This window comes from Triticum dicoccoides, chromosome 6A, assembly GCF_002162155.2.
Source record: "Triticum dicoccoides isolate Atlit2015 ecotype Zavitan chromosome 6A, WEW_v2.0, whole genome shotgun sequence".
Classification (NCBI taxonomy): Eukaryota; Viridiplantae; Streptophyta; class Magnoliopsida; order Poales; family Poaceae; genus Triticum; species Triticum dicoccoides.
This window is the reverse complement of record NC_041390.1, coordinates 392,068,980-392,075,040: the sequence shown is the minus strand read 5'-3', so window position 1 is coordinate 392,075,040 and position 6,061 is coordinate 392,068,980.

The following is a 6,061-nucleotide window of genomic DNA, read 5'->3' as shown; positions in this document are numbered from 1 at the left end:
TGTGGTTGACAATTGCCACACATTTCATAGAAAAAATCTGTCTATTCCTTGTAAATGGCATGGGAATTTACTAAATGGCACGAGCATGGTTTTCTAGGCCGTTCTTGTGGATTTCATGCATCGATTGTTTGAACTTGAATTATGTGCATTAATGCCTAGGAAATGCACATAATCCCCTAAATATGGCAAATGAACCCGGAAGAGTGCCAAATTTGAACACAGTGATTTGCATGTTGTATGTTCATCATAGAAAAAAACTCGTGGACAAAGGACAAAGGGCAAAGGAAATTTGGACCCCCCCCCTTCAATCTTGGTGATTTCCCCCTTGAAACCCTGAAACTTCCTCGGTGATGGTTCGACTTATTAAAGGCGTGCATCACGACATAAGGAAAACATTATCCAATTTTTACCAGGGCATGATGAGGGCATACCATGGCACCATGCCAAGCGTCATGCTTTCCATCCATGTGTTTCATTTTTTGTATAGTTGTTAACCGAGTAAACGACGCGTTTATGGTTGACTATTGCCACACATTTCCTTGAAACATCTGTCCATTCCTTGTAAAAGGCATGAGAATGTACTAAATAACACGAGCATGGTTTTCCAGACCATTCTTGTGAACCTTTTCATGCACCGATTGTTCGAATTCGAATTATGTCCATTAATGCCTAGGAAATGCACATAATCCCCTAAATATGGTAAATGATCCCAGGAAAATGTCAAATTTCAACACGTTGCATTTGAGGCGGTATGTTCATCATTGGAAAAAAACTGAATGCCAAACTAGGACAGAAATTTGGATTCCCCTTCAATTTTGGGGATTTTCCCTCTGGAAAGCATGGAACTTCCTTGGTGATGGATCGATTTACGAAGGGCGTGCGTGACGACATAAGCCAAACCTTGTCAAATTTTTACCAGGGCATGCTGAGGTCATACCATGCCACCATGACAGGCGTCATGTTTTGTAAGCATTTATTTCATTGTTTCTATAGTTGAAAACCCAATAAACAAACATTTGTGGTTGACTATTGCCACACATTTCAACGAAATAACTATCCATTATTCCTTGTAAAAGGCATGAGAATTTACTAAATGGCACGAGCTTGGTTTTCCAGGCCATTCTTGTGGACCCTTTCATGCACCGATTGTTTGAACTTGAATTATGAGCATTAATGCCTAGGAAATGCACATAATCCCCTAAATATGGCAAATGAACCCGGAAAAGTGCCAAATTTGAACAAAGTGATTTGCTGGTTGTATGTTCATCATAGAAAAAAATCGTGGAAAAAGGACAAAGGAAATTTGGATCCCCCTTCAATCTTGGTGATTTCCCCCTCGAAAACCCAACAAACAAACATTTGTGGTTGACTATTGCCACATTTCATCGAAAAATCTATCCATTACTTGTAAAAGGCATGATAATTTACTAAATTGCACGAGCATGGTTTTCTAGGTCGTTCTTGTGGACCCTTTCATGCATCGATTGTTTGAACTTGAATTATGCGCATTAATGCCTAGGAAATGCACATAATCCCCTAAATATGGCAAATGATTTGCCGGTTGTATGTTCATCATAGGAAAAACTCGTGGACAAAGGACAAAGGAAATTTGGATCCCCCTTCAATCTCGGTGATTTCCACCTAGAAATCATGAAACTTCCTCGGTGATGGTTCGTTTTGTTAAAGACATGCATGACGACATTTTTACTAGGGCACGGTGAGGTCATACCATGGCACCACACCAGGCGTCATGTGTTTTCCAAGCATGTATTTCATTTTTGTATAGTTGTTAACCCAATAAACAACGCGTTTATGGTTGATTATTGCCACATATTTCCTTAAAATATATGTCCATTCCTTGTAAAAGGCATGAGAATGTACTAAATAGCACGGGCCTGGTTTTCCAGACCGTTCTTGTGCACCCTTTCATGCACCGATTGTTTGAATTTGAATTACGTGCATTAATGCCTACAAAATGCACATAATCCCCTAAATATTGTAAATGAACCTGAAAAAGTGTCAAATTTGAACACGGTGATTAGCAGGGTTTATGGTCATCGTAGAAAAAAAACTCATGGATGAAAGACAAAGGAAACTTGGATTCCCATTCAATCTCGGTGATTTACTATCGCACACGATTCATCTCCATCGCCTCTGTGAACCGTGTGTTTTCACTCACACATGCAAAAGGAAAAGAAAAACCTCGCCCACTTTGTCCCCACTCACTCACCACGGAATCCTCCGCAACTCTGCACCCTAAGCTCGAGGGCTGTTGGCGGCGGGTGTAGGCCGCGCTCCAAACGGCACCGGATTTCGCCTCCACCGCTTTTCGCGACCTATCTGCACCGACATTCTAGACTCTGGTCGACTGGGGTTTTCTGTGGGATTGGGCCGGGGATTTTTCTCATGGAGAAGGCAATCAACTTAATTAGCGAAATATTCACTCATCTCTTATCACAGTCTGTCCATTGTTGTTAATCAACCGACGGAAATCGCCGTGGAATCATTTTTGTTCTAGCTGATTCGTTGGTGTTCATTCATGTGTCCACAGTGCGAGCACAAATCGGGCAAATTGGTCATGGCCAGTCAGAAACAAAGTTCTATCTCACCATTCTGAATGACTTCAGGGAGCGCTCGATATGTTCAATCTCAATACATTATCTATATATTTGCATCAAATCTTTGTTACATTATCTATTTTTAATTCTATATTTTTGTACTTTGCTTTCATATCTATATATATATATATGGATATGTTTGATCAGTTACTCCCATATTTTCACCTTGCTCTGTTATTTCAATATATCTAATTTACGATCTTAATTTTCATTCCAACCAGTACATCCCTTGCTTTGCAAGAACATGAGTAGAAGGAAATCTTGGGATTTACTTTGCTGATGACTCCTAGGATGTCATATTGACAATGCAACATGGATTTACAATGACGGTAAGCGTAATACTTGATAAAGATGGTCACTCCTATTTTAATGCGGACCTTTGGAGAAAAATATCTAAGTGTTATGAACTGAAAGCTGGCAATAAAATTCTAGTGCGTGCACCACAACCTGGTCTAATTAACATGGATGTTTACATCCCCAACATCATCAGCCAATCAAAGTCTGATCGAAGTTAGTGTCCTTTCAACTTTCTCCTTGCTGTCATATTACTATTTAAGCAACCAATTGTGATATCATATTCTGACTCCGTTCCTACGTAGTAGCAAATTCTATTTACCAATTTGTGCGCACTAAATATTCCTCTGCCATGTTCTGAATAAATAATACCTTTCCACCTTTTAAGTAGGATATGTTGGATGCATAGTGAACGATCTGTGTGTTACTAAGCATACCAAATTTCACTGGAAGGACTTGAAGCATGTCATAAACTTTGTTGATAATCTGACAAAGATAGCACAACGTATGAACACTAGATTTGGATGGGATTCATTAGACCTATGGTGCACACACTGAACAAGACCAATTGTGTGCACAAAACGCTGGTAAAAAATCTTATTTTAATGTTGATGCTCATAAACTATATACATCTTCAACGATATGTTACAATTGTTTTTATTCTACATGTCAACAGAAATTGCGCCCTGTAGCAGTTCCTGGATCGATTTCACGGCGTGGTCGAATTACACTTGCGCCTGCTAATAACGCCAAAGTGATTGCAAGGTACTGCATTTGCCGTCGAAATGGAACCATTCAAATTAACAAGTTCTCTCTTCTCGTGGCAATGCATCCATATTGGAAAATTGGAGACACTGTTCTGCTCATGATCTACCAAGGCACAGGAGGGCTCTTCCTTTTCATTGATGAGATGCCGAGTCACCGTGATCAAGCTGATTCCAGTGGATAGTTGTGGTTGTTGGCACTCAGCCTCTTCAAATGTGCTAGATGTTAATATATATGTTAAGTATGGAGATATGGACCATATGGTTGTTGGCCCTTAGCCTCTTAAAATGTGATAGTTGTTACTATGTTAAGTATGTACATATGGACCATATGGTTGTCAAAACCGTGTTACGAAGATCCTCCTTTTGTCGAATAGTGTAACCACTATATATATGTTACTCAAATGTTGTTACCCAAGTTCATAAATTTTCATGGAAAGTATTAGTATCGTACACAGTTCATTGAGTTTAAGCGTGTGCCCGATGACCAGAAGTCATTTGCAGATTAACTGTCCATATTGCAAATTCACACACATGTTAACATAAGGAAATGTATGTGTAACATACTAATCATCGCACACGAGTACTTGCAGACGCATCGTGTGTGACACTCCGCCACCGCAAGCAACTACTTTGCATTTTTCAAAGTTTTTTGTACACGCAGAATCACACACGAAGTAACTGCATTGTCCGTCTGTGTTGTAGTTTCACATTGCAAACAGTTCATCCGAGTCAGCTGTTTGCCACGTATCACACACATCTTGTTTACATGAATCATTTGTGTTCTTTTGGCTCATCATAAACAGTTCATCCATATGAACTGTATGCCGCATATCACACACATCTTGTTAAGTTGAACCGTTTCTGTTATGTTCCCTAATCAAAAACAGTTCGTCTGAGTTAACCTTATGTCGTATATCGCACACACATTGATATGGCTGCCCATAATCACATCTGACGAGTCCTCTGCCTGAGCTGCATTCAACAAGTTGACCTTGGCGTGCTTGGGATTATGCTTGACCACTGCGGTGCTGGCAGATCTCACAGGAGGAGGAGGAGGAAGACGCCTCTAATTGAAGCATTTGTTGGCATAGTGACCCTTATGGTGACACTTGTTGCACGTGACCTCCGAGAGCGGACGGTGATACGGAGCACTTGATCTTGGAGCTTGAGATGAAGTCTTGTTCTGAAAGCCTGGGTTGGGTGGGTGGGAAGATCCACTGCCACCTTTGCTCTTCTGCTGATAAGGCTGACGGAACGGAGGAGGAGGAGGCAACCAATACTTTTGCTGCTTAGAAGCCACATGAGTTGAGGAAGAAGGAGTTGCATCTCTGACTCGCTTCTTGGAAGCATCGCACTTCAGTTGAGCAATCTCTTGTTTCAGTGCCATGTTGTAAAACTCATCGTACTTCTGAGGCTCGAAAAGCACGAGAGAAGTTGGAGATCTTCTCTGAGGCCACCACTGAACTGGTAAATCATGCTCTTCTCGTCAGGGACGTCCTGCTTGGCAAAATGAGCGAGCTTGGGGAACATGATGTTATACTGGTAAACAGACAAGGTGCCTTGCTTCAGGTTGCGGAATTCCTCACGCTTGCTCTCAACAACACTCTGAGGAATGTGGTGAGCTTTGAAGTCTTGACGGAATTCATCCTAGGTAATCACACGGCCTCCTCTGGAATCTTTGTACTGCTGAAACCATTCTGCAGCTTGGTCTTTGAGTTGGAACGAAGCAAACTGGACAAAGTCCTCAGGCCTGACGTTGCTGCACTCGAAATGTTTGTAGATATCCACGAGCCAATCATCATCGTCTGTTGCCTCAACACAGTTACTGAAGGTCTTTGGCTGGTTAGCGAGGAACTGGTTGAGTGTAGCAAACTGATTCTGATTGTTGCCATGGCCATGATTCCCTTGGTTGCGCTCTTGCAAGAGCTGCATGATCAGCTGCGTGTTTGCATTGGTAGCGGCCATCACAGCTTGCCATGCCTCCGGAAGTGGAGGTGGTGGTGGCGGATCAGGATTCGGAGTCGTGCGCGTTGGAGGAGCCATCCTGGAGAGGGTGACATCCGTTAGCATCTTGACAGACATATAATCAAGCTGAATCAAACGGATCGAAATTGCAACATATAGTCTTAACATCCAAAACAAAATGAACGAATGCATTCCAATCGAAATGGTCACATTTCCATAAATTGAGAAGCCACTTGAATAGAGGAAGAAGAATAAAACAACAAGGTACGGACAAGAACAAATACTTGGTGATGATTACCCAATCACAAACCAGATATCCGCGGAAGAAATGCTAGAGCTACAAGAATTCCCACATATGAAACTCCCGAACCTTTCCGGTTATGCAATCAGGTGTTGGGATACAGGGGAAGCATAATA